Genomic DNA, 22,789 nt, shown 5'->3' on the forward strand with positions numbered 1-22,789 from the left:
TACTGGCGACATTTCCATGAGTGCTGACACTTACTGGCTAGATTTCCATGAGTGCTGACTCTTACTGGCTGCATTTCCATGAGTGCCGACGCTTACTGGCTACATTTCCATGAGGGCTGACTCTTCCTGGGTACAGTTCCATGAGTGCTGAGTCTTCCTGGCTACATTTCCATGAGTTCTGACGTTTACTGGCTACATTTCCATGGGTGCTGACTCTTACTGGCTCCATTTCCATGAGTGCTGACTCTTACTGTCTACAGTTCCATGAGTGCTGATGCTTACTGGCGACATTTCCATGGGTGCTGACTCTTGCTGGCTACATTTCCATGAGTGCTGTCTCTTCTTGGCTACATTTCCATGAGTGCTGACTCTTACTGGCTACATTTCCATGGGTGCTGACTCTTACTGGCTACATTTCCATGAGTGCTGACTCTTACTGAGTGTATTTCCATGAGTGCTGATGCTTCCTGGCTACAGTTCCATGGGTGCTGAATCTTACTGCTTACATTTCCATGAGTGCTGACTCTTACTGGCTACATTTTGATGAGTGCTGACACTTACTGGCTACATTTCCATGAGTGCTGACTCTTACTGGCTACATTTCCATGGGTGCTGACTCTTACTGGCTACATTTCCATGAGTGCTGACTCTTACTGAGTATATTTCCATGAGTGCTGATGCTTCCTGGCTACAGTTCCATGGGTGCTGCCTCTTACTGCTTACATTTCCATGAGTGCTGACTCTTACTGGCTACATTTCCATGAGTGCTGACACTTACTGGCTACATTTCCATGAGTGCTGACTCTTACTGGCTACATTTCCATGAGTGCTGACTCTTACTGGCTACATTTCCATGAGTGCTGACACTTACTGGCTACATTTCCATGAGTGCTGACTCTTACTGGCTACATTTCCATGAGTGCTGACTCATACTGGCTAGATTTCCATGGGTGCTGGCTATTTCTGGCTACATTTCCATGAGTGCTGCCTCTTACTGGGTACACTTCCATGAGTGCTGACGCTTCCTGGCTACATTTCCATGAGTGCTGACGCTTACTGGCTACATTTCCATGATTGCTGACTCTTACTGGCTACATTTCCATGAGTGCTGACGCTTACTGGCGACATTTCCATGAGTGCTGACACTTACTGGATACAGTTCCATGAGTGCTGACTCTTACTGGGTACATTTCCATGACTGCTGACTCTTACTGGGTACATTTCCACGAGTGCTGAGTCTTCCTGGCTACATTTCCATAAGTGCTGACTCTTACTGGCTACATTTTCATGAGTGCTGACTCTTACTGGCTACATTTTCATGAGTGCTGACTCTTACTGGCTACATTTTCATGAGTGCTGACGTGTACTGGCTACATTTCCATGGGTGCTGACTCTTACTGGCTACATTTCCATGAGTGCTGACTCTTACTGGCTCCATTTCCATGAGTGCTGACTCTTACTGTCTACATTTCCATGAGTGCTAATGCTTACTGGCGACATTTCCATGGGTGCTGACTCTTGCTGGCTACATTTCCATGAGTGCTGTCTCTTCCTGGCTACATTTCCTTGAGTGCTGACTCTTACTGGCTACATTTCCATGAGTGCTGACTCTTACTGGCTACATTTCCATGGGTGCTGACTCTTACTGGCTCCATTTCCATGAGTGCTGACACTTACTGGCTACATTTCTATGAGTGCTGACTCTTACTGGCTACATTTCCATGAGGGCTGACGCTTACTGGCTACATTTCCATGGGTGCTGGCACTTTCTGGCTACATTTCCATGATTGCTGCCTCTTACTGGGTACACTTCCATGAGTGCTGACTCTTACTGGCTGCATTTCCATGAGTGCTGATACTTACTGGCTACATTTCTATGAGGGCTGACTCTTCCTGGGTACAGTTCCATGAGTGCTGACTCTTACTGGCTACATTTCCATGGATACTGACTCTTACTGGCTACATTTCCATGGGTGCTGACTCTTTCTGTCTCCATTTCCATGAGTGCTGACTCTTACTGGGTACATTTCCATGAGTGCTGAGTCTTCCTGGCTACATTTCCATGAGTTCTGACGTTTACTGGCTACATTTCCATGGGTGCTGACTCTTACTGGCTCCATTTCCATGAGTGCTGACTCTTACTGTCTACAGTTCCATGAGTGCTGATGCTTACTGGCGACATTTCCATGGGTGCTGACTCTTACTGGCTACATTTCCATGAGTGCTGACTCTTACTGAGTGTATTTCCATGAGTGCTGATGCTTCCTGGCTACAGTTCCATGGGTGCTGAATCTTACTGCTTACATTTCCATGAGTGCTGACTCTTACTGGCTACATTTTGATGAGTGCTGACACTTACTGGCTACATTTCCATGAGTGCTGACTCTTACTGGCTACATTTCCATGGGTGCTGACTCTTACTGGCTACATTTCCATGAGTGCTGACTCTTACTGAGTATATTTCCATGAGTGCTGATGCTTCCTGGCTACAGTTCCATGGGTGCTGCCTCTTACTGCTTACATTTCCATGAGTGCTGACTCTTACTGGCTACATTTCCATGAGTGCTGACACTTACTGGCTACATTTCCATGAGTGCTGACTCTTACTGGCTACATTTCCATGAGTGCTGACTCTTACTGGCTACATTTCCCTGAGTGCTGACGCTTACTGGCTACATTTCCATGAGTGCTGACTCTTACTGGCTACATTTCCATGAGTGCTGACTCATACTGGCTAGATTTCCATGGGTGCTGGCTATTTCTGGCTACATTTCCATGAGTGCTGCCTCTTACTGGGTACACTTCCATGAGTGCTGACGCTTCCTGGCTACATTTCCATGAGTGCTGACGCTTACTGGCTACATTTCCATGATTGCTGACTCTTACTGGCTACATTTCCATGAGTGCTGACGCTTACTGGCGACATTTCCATGAGTGCTGACACTTACTGGATACAGTTCCATGAGTGCTGACTCTTACTGGGTACATTTCCATGACTGCTGACTCTTACTGGGTACATTTCCACGAGTGCTGAGTCTTCCTGGCTACATTTCCATAAGTGCTGACACTTACTGGCGATATTTCCATGAGTGCTGACTCTTACTGGCTACATTTTCATGAGTGCTGACGTGTACTGGCTACATTTCCATGGGTGCTGACTCTTACTGGCTACATTTCCATGAGTGCTGACTCTTCATGGCTCCATTTCCATGAGTGCTGACTCTTACTGTCTACATTTCCATGAGTGCTAATGCTTACTGGCGACATTTCCATGGGTGCTGACTCTTGCTGGCTACATTTCCATGAGTGCTGTCTCTTCCTGGCTACATTTCCTTGAGTGCTGACTCTTACTGGCTACATTTCCATGAGTGCTGACTCTTACTGGCTACATTTCCATGGGTGCTGACTCTTACTGGCTCCATTTCCATGAGTGCTGACACTTACTGGCTACATTTCTATGAGTGCTGACTCTTACTGTCTACATTTCCATGAGTGCTAATGCTTACTGGCGACATTTGCATGGGTGCTGACTCTTGCTGGCTACATTTCCATGAGTGCTGTCTCTTCCTGGCTACATTTCCATGGGTGCTAATGCTTACTGGCGACATTTCCATGGGTGCTGACTCTTGCTGGCTACATTTCCATGAGTGCTGTCTCTTCCTGGCTCCATTTCCTTGAGTGCTGACTCTTACTGGCTACATTTCCATGAGTGCTGACTCTTACTGGCTACATTTCCATGGGTGCTGACTCTTACTGGCTCCATTTCCATGAGTGCTGACACTTACTGGCTACATTTCTATGAGTGCTGATTCTTACTGTCTACAGTTCCATGAGTGCTGACTCTTACTGGGTACATTTCCAAGAGTGATCACTCTTACTGGGCCAATTTCCATGAGTGCTGACTCTTACTGGGTACATTGCCATGAGTGCTGACTCTTAATGGGTCAATTTCCATGAGTGCTGACTCTTACTGGGTACATTTGCATAAGTACTGACACTGACTGGGTACAGTTCAAAAAGTGCTGACTCTTACTGGGTACAGTTCCATGAGTGCTGACACTTACTGGGTACATTTCCAGGAGTGCTGACAGTTACTGGGTACATTTCCATGAGTGCTGACACTTACTGGGTACATTTCCATGAGTGCTGACACTTACTGGGTACATTTCCATGAGTGCTGACGCTTACTCGGTACATTTCCATGAGTGCAGAAACTTACTGGGTACAGTTCCATGACTGCTGACTCTTACTGGGTACATTTCCATGAGTGCTGAATCTGACTGGGTACAGTTCCATGAGTGCTGACACTTACTGGGTACAGTTCCAGGAGTGCTGACATTTACTGGGTACAGTTCCATGAGTGCTGACTCTTACTGGGTACAGTTCCATGAGTGCTGACTCTTACTGGATCACTTTCCATGACTGCTGACTATTACTGGCGACATTTCCATGAGTGCTGACTCTTACTGGCTTCATTTCCATGAGTGCTGATGCTTACTGGCTACATTTCCATGAGTGCTGACTCTTACTGGGTACATTTCCACGAGTGCTGAGTCTTCCTGGCTACATTTCCATGTGTGCGGACACTTACTGGCGATATTTCCATGAGTGCTGACTCTTACTGGCTACATTTTCATGAGTGCTGACGTTTACTGGCTCCATTTCCATGAGTGCTGACTGTTACTGGCTCCATTTCCATGAGTGCTGACTCTTACTGGCGACATTTCCATGGTTGCTGACTCTTGCTGGCTACATTTCCATGAGTGCTGTCTCTTCCTGGCTACATTTCCTTGAGTGCTGACTCTTACTGGCTACATTTCCATGAGTGCTGACTCTTACTGGCTACATTTCCATGGGTGCTGACTCTTACTGGCTACATTTCCATGAGTGCTGACACTTACTGGCTACATTTCCATGAGTGCTGACTCTTACTGGCTACAATTCCATGAGGGCTGACGCTTACTGGCTACATTTCCATGGGTGCTGGCTCTTTCTGGCTACATTTCCATGAGTGCTCCCTCTTACTGGGTACACTTCCATGAGTGCTGACGCTTCCTGGCTATATTTCCATGAGTGCTGACTCTTACTGGCTGCATTTCCATGAGTGCTGTCTCTTACTGGCTGCATTTCCATGAGTGCTGATACTTACTGGCTACATTTCTATGAGGGCTGACTCTTCCTGGGTCCAGTTCCGTGAGTGCTGACTCTTACTGGCTACATTTCCATGGGTACTGACTCTTACTGGCTACACTTCCATGGGTGCTGACTCTTTCTGTCTACATTTCCATGAGTGCTGACTCTTACTGGGTATATTTCCATGAGTGCTGATGCTTCCTGACTACAGTTCCATGGGTGCTGACTCTTACTGGCTACGTTTCCATGAGTGCTGACTCTTACTGGCTACATTTCCATGAGTGCTGACACTTACTGGCTACATTTCCATGGGTGCTGACTCTGACTGGCTACGTTTCCATGAGTGCTGACTCTTACTGGCTTCATTTCCATGGGTGCTGACTCTGACTGGCTACGTTTCCATGAGTGCTGACTCTGACTGGCTACGTTTCCATGGGTGCTGACTCTTACTGGCTACATTTCCATGGGTGCTGACTCTGACTGGCTACGTTTCCATGAGTGCTGACTCTTACTGGCTACATTTCCATGAGTGCTGACTATTACTGGCTCCATTTCCATGAGTGCTGACTATTACTGGCGACATTTACATGAGTGCTGACTCTTACTGGGTACATTTCCATGAGTGCTGAGTCTTCCTGGCTACATTTCCATGAGTTCTGACGTTTACTGGCTACATTTCCATGGGTGCTGACTCTTACTGGCTCCATTTCCATGAGTGCTGACTCTTACTGTCTACAGTTCCATGAGTGCTGATGCTTACTGGCGACATTTCCATGGGTGCTGACTCTTACTGGCTACATTTCCATGAGTGCTGACTCTTACTGAGTGTATTTCCATGAGTGCTGATGCTTCCTGGCTACAGTTCCATGGGTGCTGAATCTTACTGCTTACATTTCCATGAGTGCTGACTCTTACTGGCTACATTTTGATGAGTGCTGACACTTACTGGCTACATTTCCATGAGTGCTGACTCTTACTGGCTACATTTCCATGGGTGCTGACTCTTACTGGCTACATTTCCATGAGTGCTGACTCTTACTGAGTATATTTCCATGAGTGCTGATGCTTCCTGGCTACAGTTCCATGGGTGCTGCCTCTTACTGCTTACATTTCCATGAGTGCTGACTCTTACTGGCTACATTTCCATGAGTGCTGACACTTACTGGCTACATTTCCATGAGTGCTGACTCTTACTGGCTACATTTCCATGAGTGCTGACTCTTACTGGCTACATTTCCCTGAGTGCTGACACTTACTGGCTACATTTCCATGAGTGCTGACTCTTACTGGCTACATTTCCATGAGTGCTGACTCATACTGGCTAGATTTCCATGGGTGCTGGCTATTTCTGGCTACATTTCCATGAGTGCTGCCTCTTACTGGGTACACTTCCATGAGTGCTGACGCTTCCTGGCTACATTTCCATGAGTGCTGACGCTTACTGGCTACATTTCCATGATTGCTGACTCTTACTGGCTACATTTCCATGAGTGCTGACGCTTACTGGCGACATTTCCATGAGTGCTGACACTTACTGGATACAGTTCCATGAGTGCTGACTCTTACTGGGTACATTTCCATGACTGCTGACTCTTACTGGGTACATTTCCACGAGTGCTGAGTCTTCCTGGCTACATTTCCATAAGTGCTGACACTTACTGGCGATATTTCCATGAGTGCTGACTCTTACTGGCTACATTTTCATGAGTGCTGACGTGTACTGGCTACATTTCCATGGGTGCTGACTCTTACTGGCTACATTTCCATGAGTGCTGACTCTTCATGGCTCCATTTCCATGAGTGCTGACTCTTACTGTCTACATTTCCATGAGTGCTAATGCTTACTGGCGACATTTCCATGGGTGCTGACTCTTGCTGGCTACATTTCCATGAGTGCTGTCTCTTCCTGGCTACATTTCCTTGAGTGCTGACTCTTACTGGCTACATTTCCATGAGTGCTGACTCTTACTGGCTACATTTCCATGGGTGCTGACTCTTACTGGCTCCATTTCCATGAGTGCTGACACTTACTGGCTACATTTCTATGAGTGCTGACTCTTACTGTCTACATTTCCATGAGTGCTAATGCTTACTGGCGACATTTGCATGGGTGCTGACTCTTGCTGGCTACATTTCCATGAGTGCTGTCTCTTCCTGGCTACATTTCCATGGGTGCTAATGCTTACTGGCGACATTTCCATGGGTGCTGACTCTTGCTGGCTACATTTCCATGAGTGCTGTCTCTTCCTGGCTCCATTTCCTTGAGTGCTGACTCTTACTGGCTACATTTCCATGAGTGCTGACTCTTACTGGCTACATTTCCATGGGTGCTGACTCTTACTGGCTCCATTTCCATGAGTGCTGACACTTACTGGCTACATTTCTATGAGTGCTGACTCTTACTGTCTACAGTTCCATGAGTGCTGACTCTTACTGGGTACATTTCCAAGAGTGATCACTCTTACTGGGCCAATTTCCATGAGTGCTGACTCTTACTGGGTACATTGCCATGAGTGCTGACTCTTAATGGGTCAATTTCCATGAGTGCTGACTCTTACTGGGTACATTTGCATAAGTACTGACACTGACTGGGTACAGTTCAAAAAGTGCTGACTCTTACTGGGTACAGTTCCATGAGTGCTGACACTTACTGGGTACATTTCCAGGAGTGCTGACAGTTACTGGGTACATTTCCATGAGTGCTGACACTTACTGGGTACATTTCCATGAGTGCTGACACCTACTGGGTACATTTCCATGAGTGCTGACGCTTACTCGGTACATTTCCATGAGTGCAGAAACTTACTGGGTACAGTTCCATGACTGCTGACTCTTACTGGGTACATTTCCATGAGTGCTGAATCTGACTGGGTACAGTTCCATGAGTGCTGACACTTACTGGGTACAGTTCCAGGAGTGCTGACATTTACTGGGTACAGTTCCATGAGTGCTGACTCTTACTGGGTACAGTTCCATGAGTGCTGACTCTTACTGGATCACTTTCCATGACTGCTGACTATTACTGGCGACATTTCCATGAGTGCTGACTCTTACTGGCTTCATTTCCATGAGTGCTGATGCTTACTGGCTACATTTCCATGAGTGCTGACTCTTACTGGGTACATTTCCACGAGTGCTAAGTCTTCCTGGCTACATTTCCATGTGTGCGGACACTTACTGGCGATATTTCCATGAGTGCTGACTCTTACTGGCTACATTTTCATGAGTGCTGACGTTTACTGGCTCCATTTCCATGAGTGCTGACTGTTACTGGCTCCATTTCCATGAGTGCTGACTCTTACTGGCGACATTTCCATGGTTGCTGACTCTTGCTGGCTACATTTCCATGAGTGCTGTCTCTTCCTGGCTACATTTCCTTGAGTGCTGACTCTTACTGGCTACATTTCCATGAGTGCTGACTCTTACTGGCTACATTTCCATGGGTGCTGACTCTTACTGGCTACATTTCCATGAGTGCTGACACTTACTGGCTACATTTCCATGAGTGCTGACTCTTACTGGCTACAATTCCATGAGGGCTGACGCTTACTGGCTACATTTCCATGGGTGCTGGCTCTTTCTGGCTACATTTCCATGAGTGCTCCCTCTTACTGGGTACACTTCCATGAGTGCTGACGCTTCCTGGCTATATTTCCATGAGTGCTGACTCTTACTGGCTGCATTTCCATGAGTGCTGTCTCTTACTGGCTGCATTTCCATGAGTGCTGATACTTACTGGCTACATTTCTATGAGGGCTGACTCTTCCTGGGTCCAGTTCCGTGAGTGCTGACTCTTACTGGCTACATTTCCATGGGTACTGACTCTTACTGGCTACACTTCCATGGGTGCTGACTCTTTCTGTCTACATTTCCATGAGTGCTGACTCTTACTGGGTATATTTCCATGAGTGCTGATGCTTCCTGACTACAGTTCCATGGGTGCTGACTCTTACTGGCTACGTTTCCATGAGTGCTGACTCTTACTGGCTACATTTCCATGAGTGCTGACACTTACTGGCTACATTTCCATGGGTGCTGACTCTGACTGGCTACGTTTCCATGAGTGCTGACTCTTACTGGCTTCATTTCCATGGGTGCTGACTCTGACTGGCTACGTTTCCATGAGTGCTGACTCTGACTGGCTACGTTTCCATGGGTGCTGACTCTTACTGGCTACATTTCCATGGGTGCTGACTCTGACTGGCTACGTTTCCATGAGTGCTGACTCTTACTGGCTACATTTCCATGAGTGCTGACTATTACTGGCTCCATTTCCATGAGTGCTGACTATTACTGGCGACATTTACATGAGTGCTGACTCTTACTGGCGACATTTCCATGTGTGCTGACTCTTACTGGCTACCTTTCCATGAGTGCTGACTCTTACTGGCGACATTTCCATGAGTGCTGACTCTTACTAGCTACATTTCCATGAGTGCTGACTCTTACTGGCTACATTTCCTTGAGCGATGACTCTTACTGGCTACATTTCCATGAGTGCTGACTCTCACTGGCTACATTTCCATGAGTGCTGACTCTTACTGGCGACATTTCCATGAGTGCTGACTCTTACTGGCGACATTTCCATGAGTGCTGACTCTTACTGGCTACCTTTCCATGAGTGCTGACTCTTACTGGCTACATTTCCATGAGTGCTGACTCTTACTGGCAACATTTCCATGAGTGCTGACTCTTACTGGCTCCATTTCCATGAGTGCTGACTCTGACTGGCTACATTTCCATGAGTGCTGACACTTACTGGCTACATTTCTATGACGGCTGACTCTTCCTGGGTACAGTTCCATGAGTGCTGACTCTTACTGGCGACATTTCCATGGGTACTGACTCTTACTGGCTACATTTCCATGGGTGCTGACTCTTTCTGTCTACATTTCCATGAGTGCTGACTCTTGCTGGGTGTATTTCCATGAGTGCTGATGCTTCCTGGCTGCAGTTCCATGGGTGCTGACTCTTACTGCCTACATTTCCATGAATGCTGACTCTTACTGGCGACATTTCCATGAGTGCTGACACTTACTGGCTACATTTCCATGAGTGCTGACTCTTACTGGGTACATTTCCACGAGTGCTGAGTCTCCCTGGCTACATTTCCATGAGTGCTGACACTTACTGGCGATATTTCCATGAGTGCTGACTCTTACTGGCTACATTTTCATGAGTGCTGACGTGTACTGGCTACATTTCCATGGGTGCTGACTCTTACTGGCTACATTTCCATGAGTGCTGACTCTTACTGGCTCCATTTCCATGAGTGCTGACTCTTACTGTCTACATTTCCATGAGTGCTAATGCTTACTGGCGACATTTCCATGGGTGCTGACTCTTGCTGGCTACATTTCCATGAGTGCTGTCTCTTCCTGGCTTCATTTCCTTGAGTGCTGACTCTTACTGGCTACATTTCCATGAGTGCTGACTCTTACTGGCTACATTTCCATGGGTGCTGACTCTTACTGGCTCCATTTCCATGAGTGCTGACACTTACTGGCTACATTTCCATGAGTGCTGACTCTTACTGGCTACATTTCCATGAGGGCTGACGCTTACTGGCTACATTTCCATGAGTGCTGGCACTTTCTGGCTACATTTCCATGAGTGCTGCCTCTTACTGGGTACACTTCCATGAGTGCTGACGCTTCCTGGCTACATTTCCATGAGTGCTGACTCTTACTGGCTGCATTTCCATGAGTGCTGATACTTACTGGCTACATTTCTATGAGGGCTGACTCTTCCTGGGTACAGTTCCATGAGTGCTGACTCTTACTGGCTACATTTCCATGGGTACTGACTCTTACTGGCTACATTTCCATGGGTGCTGACTCTTTCTGTCTCCATTTCCATGAGTGCTGACTCTTACTGGGTACATTTCCATGAGTGCTGACATTTACTGGGTACAGTTCCATGAGTGCTGACTCTTACTGGGGACAGTACCATGAGTGCTGACGCTTACTGGCTACATTTCCACGAGTGCTGACTCTTACTGGGTACATTTCCACGAGTGCTGAGTCTTCCTGGCTACATTTCCATGAGTGCGGACACTTACTGGCGATATTTCCATGAGTGCTGACTCTTACTGGCTACATTTTCATGAGTGCTGATGTTTACTGGCTCCATTTCCATGAGTGCTGACTCTTACTGGCTCCATTTCCATGAGTGCTGACTCTTACTGGCGACATTTCCATGGGTGCTGACTCTTGCTGGCTACATTTCCATGAGTGCTGTCTCTTCCTGGCTACATTTCCTTGAGTGCTGACTCTTACTGGCTACATTTCCATGAGTGCTGACTCTTACTGGCTACATTTCCATGAGTGCTGACACTTACTGGGTACATTTCCATGAGTGCTGACGCTTACTCGGTACATTTCCATGAGTGCAGAAACTTACTGGGTACAGTTCCATGACTGCTGACTCTTACTGGGTACATTTCCATGAGTGCTGAATCTGACTGGGTACAGTTCCATGAGTGCTGACACTTACTGGGTACAGTTCCAGGAGTGCTGACATTTACTGGGTACAGTTCCATGAGTGCTGACTCTTACTGGGTACAGTTCCATGAGTGCTGACTCTTACTGGATCACTTTCCATGACTGCTGACTATTACTGGCGACATTTCCATGAGTGCTGACTCTTACTGGCTACATTTCCATGAGTGCTGATGCTTACTGGCTACATTTCCATGAGTGCTGACTCTTACTGGGTACATTTCCACGAGTGCTGAGTCTTCCTGGCTACATTTCCATGAGTGCGGACACTTACTGGCGATATTTCCATGAGTGCTGACTCTTACTGGCTACATTTTCATGAGTGCTGACGTTTACTGGCTCCATTTCCATGAGTGCTGACTCTCACTGGCTCCATTTCCATGAGTGCTGACTATTACTGGCGACATTTACATGAGTGCTGACTCTTACTGGCGACATTTCCATGTGTGCTGACTCTTACTGGCTACCTTTCCATGAGTGCTGACTCTTACTGGCGACATTTCCATGAGTGCTGACTCTTACTAGCTACATTTCCATGAGTGCTGACTCTTACTGGCTACATTTCCTTGAGCGATGACTCTTACTGGCTACATTTCCATGAGTGCTGACTCTCACTGGCTACATTTCCATGAGTGCTGACACTTACTGGCGACATTTCCATGAGTGCTGACTCTTACTGGCGACATTTCCATGAGTGCTGACTCTTACTGGCTACCTTTCCATGAGTGCTGACTCTTACTGGCTACATTTCCATGAGTGCTGACTCTTACTGGCAACATTTCCATGAGTGCTGACTCTTACTGGCTCCATTTCCATGAGTGCTGACTCTGACTGGCTACATTTCCATGAGTGCTGACACTTACTGGCTACATTTCTATGACGGCTGACTCTTCCTGGGTACAGTTCCATGAGTGCTGACTCTTACTGGCGACATTTCCATGGGTACTGACTCTTACTGGCTACATTTCCATGGGTGCTGACTCTTTCTGTCTACATTTCCATGAGTGCTGACTCTTGCTGGGTGTATTTCCATGAGTGCTGATGCTTCCTGGCTGCAGTTCCATGGGTGCTGACTCTTACTGCCTACATTTCCATGAATGCTGACTCTTACTGGCGACATTTCCATGAGTGCTGACACTTACTGGCTACATTTCCATGAGTGCTGACTCTTACTGGGTACATTTCCACGAGTGCTGACACTTCCTGGCGATATTTCCATGAGTGCTGACTCTTACTGGCTACATTTTCATGAGTGCTGACGTGTACTGGCTACATTTCCATGGGTGCTGACTCTTACTGGCTACATTTCCATGAGTGCTGACTCTTACTGGCTCCAATTCCATGAGTGCTGACTCTTACTGTCTACATTTCCATGAGTGCTAATGCTTACTGGCGACATTTCCATGGGTGCTGACTCTTGCTGGCTACATTTCCATGAGTGCTGTCTCTTCCTGGCTTCATTTCCTTGAGTGCTGACTCTTACTGGCTACATTTCCATGAGTGCTGACTCTTACTGGCTACATTTCCATGGGTGCTGACTCTTACTGGCTCCATTTCCATGAGTGCTGACACTTACTGGCTACATTTCCATGAGTGCTGACTCTTACTGGCTACATTTCCATGAGGGCTGACGCTTACTGGCTACATTTCCATGGGTGCTGGCACTTTCTGGCTACATTTCCATGAGTGCTGCCTCTTACTGGGTACACTTCCATGAGTGCTGACGCTTCCTGGCTACATTTCCATGAGTGCTGACTCTTACTGGCTGCATTTCCATGAGTGCTGATACTTACTGGCTACATTTCTATGAGGGCTGACTCTTCCTGGGTACAGGTCCATGAGTGCTGACTCTTACTGGCTACATTTCCATGGGTACTGACTCTTACTGGCTACATTTCCATGGGTGCTGACTCTTTCTGTCTCCATTTCCATGAGTGCTGACTCTTACTGGGTACATTTCCATGGGTGCTGACTCTTTCTGTCTCCATTTCCATGAGTGCTGACATTTACTGGGTACAGTTCCATGAGTGCTGACTCTTACTGGGGACAGTACCATGAGTGCTGACTCTTACTGGGTCACTTTCCATGACTGCTGACTATTACTGGCGACATTTCCATGAGTGCTGACTCTTACTGGCTACATTTCCATGAGTGCTGACGCTTACTGGCTACATTTCCATGAGTGCTGACTCTTACTGGGTACATTTCCACGAGTGCTGAGTCTTCCTGGCTACATTTCCATGAGTGCGGACACTGACTGGCGATATTTCCATGAGTGCTGACTCTTACTGGTACATTTTCATGAGTGCTGACGTTTACTGGCTCCATTTCCATGAGTGCTGACTCTTACTGGCTCCATTTCCATGAGTGCTGACTCTTACTGGCGACATTTCCATGGGTGCTGACTCTTGCTGGCTACATTTCCATGAGTGCTGTCTCTTCCTGGCTACATTTCCTTGAGTGCTGACTCTTACTGGCTACATTTCCATGAGTGCTGACTCTTACTGGCTACATTTCCATGGGTGCTGACTCTTACTGGCTACATTTCCATGAGTGCTGACACTTACTGGCTACATTTCCATGAGTGCTGACTCTTACTGGCTACAATTCCATGAGGGCTGACGCTTACTGGCTACATTTCCATGGGTGCTGGCTCTTTCTGGCTACATTTCCACGAGTGCTGCCTCTTACTGGGTACACTTCCATGAGTGCTGACGCTTCCTGGCTATATTTCCATGAGTGCTGACTCTTACTGGCTACATTTCCATGAGTGCTGTCTCTTACTGGCTGCATTTCCATGAGTGCTGATACTTACTGGCTACATTTCTATGAGGGCTGACTCTTCCTGGGTCCAGTTCCGTGAGTGCTGACTCTTACTGGCTACATTTCCATGGGTACTGACTCTTACTGGCTACACTTCCATGGGTGCTGACTCTTTCTGTCTACATTTCCATGAGTGCTGACTCTTCCTGGGTATATTTCCATGAGTGCTGATGCTTCCTGGCTACAGTTCCATGGGTGCTGACTCTTACTGGCTACGTTTCCATGAGTGCTGACTCTTACTGGCTACATTTCCATGAGTGCCGACACTTACTGGCTACATTTCCATGGGTGCTGACTCTGACTGGCTACGTTTCCATGAGTGCTGACTCTTACTGGCTTCATTTCCATGGGTGCTGACTCTTACTGGCTCCATTTCCATGAGTGCTGACTATTACTGGCTCCATTTCCATGAGTGCTGACTATTACTGGCGACATTTACATGAGTGCTGACTCTTACTGGCGACATTTCCATGTGTGCTGACTCTTACTGGCTACCTTTCCATGAGTGCTGACTCTTACTGGCGACATTTCCATGAGTGCTGACTCTTACTAGCTACATTTCCATGAGTGCTGACTCTTACTGGCTACATTTCCTTGAGCGATGACTCTTACTGGCTACATTTCCATGAGTGCTGTCTCTCACTGGCTACATTTCCATGAGTGCTGACTCTTACTGGCGACATTTCCATGAGTGCTGACTCTTACTGGCGACATTTCCATGAGTGCTGACTCTTACTGGCTACCTTTCCATGAGTGCTGACTCTTACTGGTTACCTTTCCATGAGTGCTGACTCTTACTGGCTACATTTCCATGAGTGCTGACTCTTACTGTCAACATTTCCATGAGTGCTGACTCTTACTGGCTCCATTTCCATGAGTGCTGACTCTGACTGGCTACATTTCCATGAGTGCTGACACTTACTGGCTACATTTCTATGACGGCTGACTCTTCCTGGGTACAGTTCCATGAGTGCTGACTCTTACTGGCTACATTTCCATGGGTACTGACTCTTACTGGCTACATTTCCATGGGTGCTGACTCTTTCTGTCTACATTTCCATGAGTGCTGACTCTTGCTGGGTGTAATTCCATGAGTGCTGATGCTTCCTGGCTGCAGTTCCATGGGTGCTGACTCTTACTGCCTACATTTCCTTGAATGCTGACTCTTACTGGCGACATTTCCATGAGTGCTGACACTTACTGGCTCGATTTCCATGAGTGCTGACTCTTACTGGCTACATTTCCATGAGTGCTGATGCTTACTGGCTACATTTCCATGAGTGCTGACTCTTACTGGGTACATTTCCACGAGTGCTGAGTCTCCCTGGCTACATTTCCATGAGTGCTGACACTTACTGGCGATATTTCCATGAGTGCTGACTCTTACTGGCTACATTTTCATGAGTGCTGACGTGTACTGCCTACATCTCCATGGGTGCTGACTCTTACTGGCTACATTTCCATGAGTGCTGACTCTTACTGGCTCCATTTCCATGAGTGCTGACTCTTACTGTCTACATTTCCATGAGTGCTAATGCTTACTGGCGACATTTCCATGGGTGCTGACTCTTGCTGGCTACATTTCCATGAGTGCTGTCTCTTCCTGGCTACATTTCCTTGAGTGCTGACTCTTACTGGCTACATTTCCATGAGTGCTGACTCTTACTGGCTACATTACCATGGGTGCTGACTCTTTCTGGCTCCATTTCCATGAGTGCTGACACTTACTGGCTACATTTCCATGAGTGCTGACTCTTACTGGCTACATTTCCATGAGGGCTGACGCTTACTGGCTACATTTCCATGGGTGCTGGCACTTTCTGGCTACATTTCCATGAGTGCTGCCTCTTACTGGGTACACTTCCATGAGTGCTGACGCTTCCTGGCTCCATTTCCATGAGTGCTGACTCTTACTGGCTGCATTTCCATGAGTGCTGATACTTACTGGCTACATTTCTATGAGGGCTGACTCTTCCTGGGTACAGTTCCATGAGTGCTGACTATTACTGGCTACATTTCCATGGGTACTGACTCTTACTGGCTACATTTCCATGGGTGCTGACTCTTTCTGTCTCCATTTCCATGAGTGCTGACTCTTACTGGGTACATTTCCATGAGTGCTGAGTCTTCCTGGCTACATTTCCATGAGTGCTGACGTTTACTGGCTACATTTCCATGGGTGCTGACTCTTACTGGCTCCATTTCCATGAGTGCTGACTCTTACTGTCTACAGTTCCATGAGTGCTGACGCTTACTGGCGACATTTCCATGGGTGCTGACTCTTGCTGGCTACATTTCCATGAGTGCTGTCTCTTCCTGGCTACATTTCCATGAGTGCTGACTCTTACTGGCTACATTTCCATGGGTGCTGACTCTTACTGGCGACATTTCCATGAGTGCTGACTCTTACTGAGTGTATTTCCATGAGTGCTGATGCTTCCTGGCTACAGTTCCATGGGTGCTGACTCTTACTGCTTACATTTCCATGAGTGCTGACTCTTACTGGCTACATTTTGATGAGTGCTGACACTTACTGGCTACATTTCCATGAGTGCTGACTCTTACTGGCGACATTTCCATGGGTGCTGACTCTTACTGGCTACATTTCCATGAGTGCTGACTCTTACTGAGTATATTTCCATGAGTGCTGATGCTTCCTGGCTACAGTTCCATGGGTGCTGCCTCTTACTGCTTACATTTCCATGAGTGCTGACTCTTACTGGCTACATTTCCATGGGTGCTGACACTTACTGGCTACATTTCCATGAGTGCTGACTCTTACTCGCTACATTTCCATGAGTGCTGACTCTTATTGGCTACATTTCCATGAGTGCTGACACTTACTGGCTACATTTCCATGAGTGCTGACTCTTACTGGCTACATTTCCATGAGTGCTGACTCATACTGGCTACATTTCCATGGGTGCTGGCTCTTTCTGGCTACATTTCCATGAGTGCTGCCTCTTACTGGGTACACTTCCATGAGTGCTGACGCTTCCTGGCTACATTTCCATGAATGCTGACTCTTACTGGCGACATTTCCATGACTGCTGAGTCTTCCTGGCTACATTTCCATGAGTGCTGACACTTACTGGCGATATTTCCATGAGTGCTGACTCTTACTGGCTACATTTCCATGATTGCTGACACTTACTGGCTACTTTTCCATGGGTGCTGACGCTTACTGGCTACTTTTCCATGTGTGCTGACGCTTACTGGCTACATTTCCATGAGTGCTGACTCTTACTGGCTACTTTTCGATGGGTGCTGACGCTTACTGGCTACATTTCCATGAGTGCTGACGCTTACTGGCTACATTTCCATGATTGCTGACTCTTACTGGCTACATTTCCATGAGTGCTGACGCTTACTGGCTACATTTCCATGAGTGCTGACACTTACTGGATACAGTTCCATGAGTGCTGACTCTTACTGGGTACATTTCCATGACTGCTGACTATTACTGGGTACAGTTCCATGAGTGCTGACTCTTACTGGGTACATTTCCAAGAGTGATGACTCTTACTGGGCCAATTTCCATGAGTGCTGACTCTGACTGGGTACATTGCCATGAGTGCTGACTCTTAATGGGTCAATTTCCATGAGTGCTGACTATTACTGGGTACAGTTCCATGAGTGCTGACTCTTACCGGGTCACTTTCCATGAGTGCTGACTCTTACTGGGTACATTTCCATGAGTGCTGACTCTTCCTGGGTACATTTGCATAAGTACTGACAGTGACTGGGTACAGTTCCAGGAGTGCTGACAGTTATTGGGTACAGTTCCATGAGTGCTGACTCTTACTGGGTACAGTTCCATGAGTGCTGACTCTTACTGGGTCACTTTCCATGACTGCTGACTATTACTGGGTACATTTCCATGAGTGCTGACTGTTACTTTGTACAGTTCTATGAGTGCTGACACTTACTGGGTACAGTTCCATGATTGCTGACACTTACTGGGTACATTTCCAGGAGTGCCGAATGTTACTTTGTGCAGTTCCAATGGTGCTGACACTGACTGGGTACATTTGCATAAGTACTGACACTTACTGGCGACATTTCCATGAGTGCTGACACTTACTGGCTCGATTTCCATGAGTGCTGACTCTTACTGGCTACATTTCCATGAGTGCTGATGCTTACTGGCTACATTTCCATGAGTGCTGACTCTTACTGGGTACATTTCCACGAGTGCTGAGTCTCCCTGGCTACATTTCCATGAGTGCTGACACTTACTGGCGATATTTCCATGAGTGCTGACTCTTACTGGCTACATTTTCATGAGTGCTGACGTGTACTGCCTACATCTCCATGGGTGCTGACTCTTACTGGCTACATTTCCATGAGTGCTGACTCTTACTGGCTCCATTTCCATGAGTGCTGACTCTTACTGTCTACATTTCCATGAGTGCTAATGCTTACTGGCGACATTTCCATGGGTGCTGACTCTTGCTGGCTACATTTCCATGAGTGCTGTCTCTTCCTGGCTACATTTCCTTGAGTGCTGACTCTTACTGGCTACATTTCCATGAGTGCTGACTCTTACTGGCTACATTACCATGGGTGCTGACTCTTTCTGGCTCCATTTCCATGAGTGCTGACACTTACTGGCTACATTTCCATGAGTGCTGACTCTTACTGGCTACATTTCCATGAGGGCTGACGCTTACTGGCTACATTTCCATGGGTGCTGGCACTTTCTGGCTACATTTCCATGAGTGCTGCCTCTTACTGGGTACACTTCCATGAGTGCTGACGCTTCCTGGCTCCATTTCCATGAGTGCTGACTCTTACTGGCTGCATTTCCATGAGTGCTGATACTTACTGGCTACATTTCTATGAGGGCTGACTCTTCCTGGGTACAGTTCCATGAGTGCTGACTATTACTGGCTACATTTCCATGGGTACTGACTCTTACTGGCTACATTTCCATGGGTGCTGACTCTTTCTGTCTCCATTTCCATGAGTGCTGACTCTTACTGGGTACATTTCCATGAGTGCTGAGTCTTCCTGGCTACATTTCCATGAGTGCTGACGTTTACTGGCTACATTTCCATGGGTGCTGACTCTTACTGGCTCCATTTCCATGAGTGCTGACTCTTACTGTCTACAGTTCCATGAGTGCTGACGCTTACTGGCGACATTTCCATGGGTGCTGACTCTTGCTGGCTACATTTCCATGAGTGCTGTCTCTTCCTGGCTACATTTCCATGAGTGCTGACTCTTACTGGCTACATTTCCATGGGTGCTGACTCTTACTGGCGACATTTCCATGAGTGCTGACTCTTACTGAGTGTATTTCCATGAGTGCTGATGCTTCCTGGCTACAGTTCCATGGGTGCTGACTCTTACTGCTTACATTTCCATGAGTGCTGACTCTTACTGGCTACATTTTGATGAGTGCTGACACTTACTGGCTACATTTCCATGAGTGCTGACTCTTACTGGCGACATTTCCATGGGTGCTGACTCTTACTGGCTACATTTCCATGAGTGCTGACTCTTACTGAGTATATTTCCATGAGTGCTGATGCTTCCTGGCTACAGTTCCATGGGTGCTGCCTCTTACTGCTTACATTTCCATGAGTGCTGACTCTTACTGGCTACATTTCCATGGGTGCTGACACTTACTGGCTACATTTCCATGAGTGCTGACTCTTACTCGCTACATTTCCATGAGTGCTGACTCTTATTGGCTACATTTCCATGAGTGCTGACACTTACTGGCTACATTTCCATGAGTGCTGACTCTTACTGGCTACATTTCCATGAGTGCTGACTCATACTGGCTACATTTCCATGGGTGCTGGCTCTTTCTGGCTACATTTCCATGAGTGCTGCCTCTTACTGGGTACACTTCCATGAGTGCTGACGCTTCCTGGCTACATTTCCATGAATGCTGACTCTTACTGGCGACATTTCCATGACTGCTGAGTCTTCCTGGCTACATTTCCATGAGTGCTGACACTTACTGGCGATATTTCCATGAGTGCTGACTCTTACTGGCTACATTTCCATGATTGCTGACACTTACTGGCTACTTTTCCATGGGTGCTGACGCTTACTGGCTACTTTTCCATGTGTGCTGACGCTTACTGGCTACATTTCCATGAGTGCTGACTCTTACTGGCTACTTTTCGATGGGTGCTGACGCTTACTGGCTACATTTCCATGAGTGCTGACGCTTACTGGCTACATTTCCATGATTGCTGACTCTTACTGGCTACATTTCCATGAGTGCTGACGCTTACTGGCTACATTTCCATGAGTGCTGACACTTACTGGATACAGTTCCATGAGTGCTGACTCTTACTGGGTACATTTCCATGACTGCTGACTATTACTGGGTACAGTTCCATGAGTGCTGACTCTTACTGGGTACATTTCCAAGAGTGATGACTCTTACTGGGCCAATTTCCATGAGTGCTGACTCTGACTGGGTACATTGCCATGAGTGCTGACTCTTAATGGGTCAATTTCCATGAGTGCTGACTATTACTGGGTACAGTTCCATGAGTGCTGACTCTTACCGGGTCACTTTCCATGAGTGCTGACTCTTACTGGGTACATTTCCATGAGTGCTGACTCTTCCTGGGTACATTTGCATAAGTACTGACAGTGACTGGGTACAGTTCCAGGAGTGCTGACAGTTATTGGGTACAGTTCCATGAGTGCTGACTCTTACTGGGTACAGTTCCATGAGTGCTGACTCTTACTGGGTCACTTTCCATGACTGCTGACTATTACTGGGTACATTTCCATGAGTGCTGACTGTTACTTTGTACAGTTCTATGAGTGCTGACACTTACTGGGTACAGTTCCATGATTGCTGACACTTACTGGGTACATTTCCAGGAGTGCCGAATGTTACTTTGTGCAGTTCCAATGGTGCTGACACTGACTGGGTACATTTGCATAAGTACTGACACTTACTGGGTACAGTTCCATGAGTGCTGACACTTACTGGGTACATTTCCATCAGTGCTGACACTTACTGGTACATTTCCATGTGTGCTGACACTTACTGGGTACATTTCCATGAGTGCTGACACTTACTGGGTACAGTTCCATGAGTGCTGACTCTTACTGGGTACAGTTCCATGAGTGCTGACTCTTACTGGGCACATTTCCATGAGTGCTGAATCTGACTGTGTACAGTTCCATGAGTGCTGACTCTTACTGGGTACAGTTCCAGGAGTGCTGACTCTAATGGGTACTGTTCCATCAGTGCTGACTCCATAGGGTACAGTTCCAGGAGTGCTGACACTTACGGGGTACTGTTCCAGGAGTGCTGACTCTTAATGGGTACATTTCCATGAGTGCTGACACTTAATGGGTACAGTTCCATGATTGCTGACACTTACTGGGTCAATTTCCATGACTTTTGACTATTGCTGGGTACAGTTCCATGAGTGCTGACTCTTACGGGTTCAATTTCCATGACTGCTGACTATTACTGGGTACAGTTCCATGAGTGCTGACTCTTACTGGGTACATTTCCATCAGTGCTGACACTTACTGGGGACATTTCCATGACTGCTGACTATTACTGGGTACTGTTCCATGAGTGCTGACTCTTACTGGGTACATTTCCAAGAGTGATGACTCTTACTGGGCCAATTTCCATGAGTGCTGACTCTTCCTGGGTACATTTCCATGAGTGCTGACTCTTAATGTGTCAATTTCCATGACTGCTGACTATTACTGGGTACAGTTCCATGATTGCTGACTCTTACTGGGTCAATTTCCATGAGTGCTGACACTTACTGGGTACATTTCCATGAGTGCTGACACTTACTGGGTACAGTTCCATGAGTGCTGACTCTTACTGGGTACATTTCCATGAGTGCTGACTCTTACTGGGTACAGTTCCATGAGTGCTGACTCTGAATGGGTACTGTTCCATCAGTGCTGACTTGACAGGGGACAGTTCCAGGAGTGCTGACACTTAATTGGTACAGTTCCATGAGTGCTAACACTTACTGGGTACTGTTCCAGGAGTGCTGACTCTTACTGGGTACATTTCCATGAGTGCTGACACTTAATGGGTACAGTTCCATGAGTGCTGACACTGACTGGGTACAGTTCCAGGAGTGCTGACAGTTACTGGGTACAGTTCCATGAGTGCTGGCTCTTACTGGGTACAGTTCCATGAGTGCTGACTCTGAATGGGTACTGTTCCATCAGTGCTGACTCCACAGGGTACAGTTCCAGGAGTGCTGACACTTACTTGGTACAGTTCCATGAGTCCTGACAGTTACGGGGTACTGTTCCAGGAGTGCTGACTCTTACTGGGTACATTTCCATGAGTGCTGACACTTAATGGGTAC

This window comes from Heterodontus francisci, chromosome 33, assembly GCF_036365525.1.
Source record: "Heterodontus francisci isolate sHetFra1 chromosome 33, sHetFra1.hap1, whole genome shotgun sequence".
NCBI lineage: Eukaryota > Metazoa > Chordata > Chondrichthyes > Heterodontiformes > Heterodontidae > Heterodontus > Heterodontus francisci.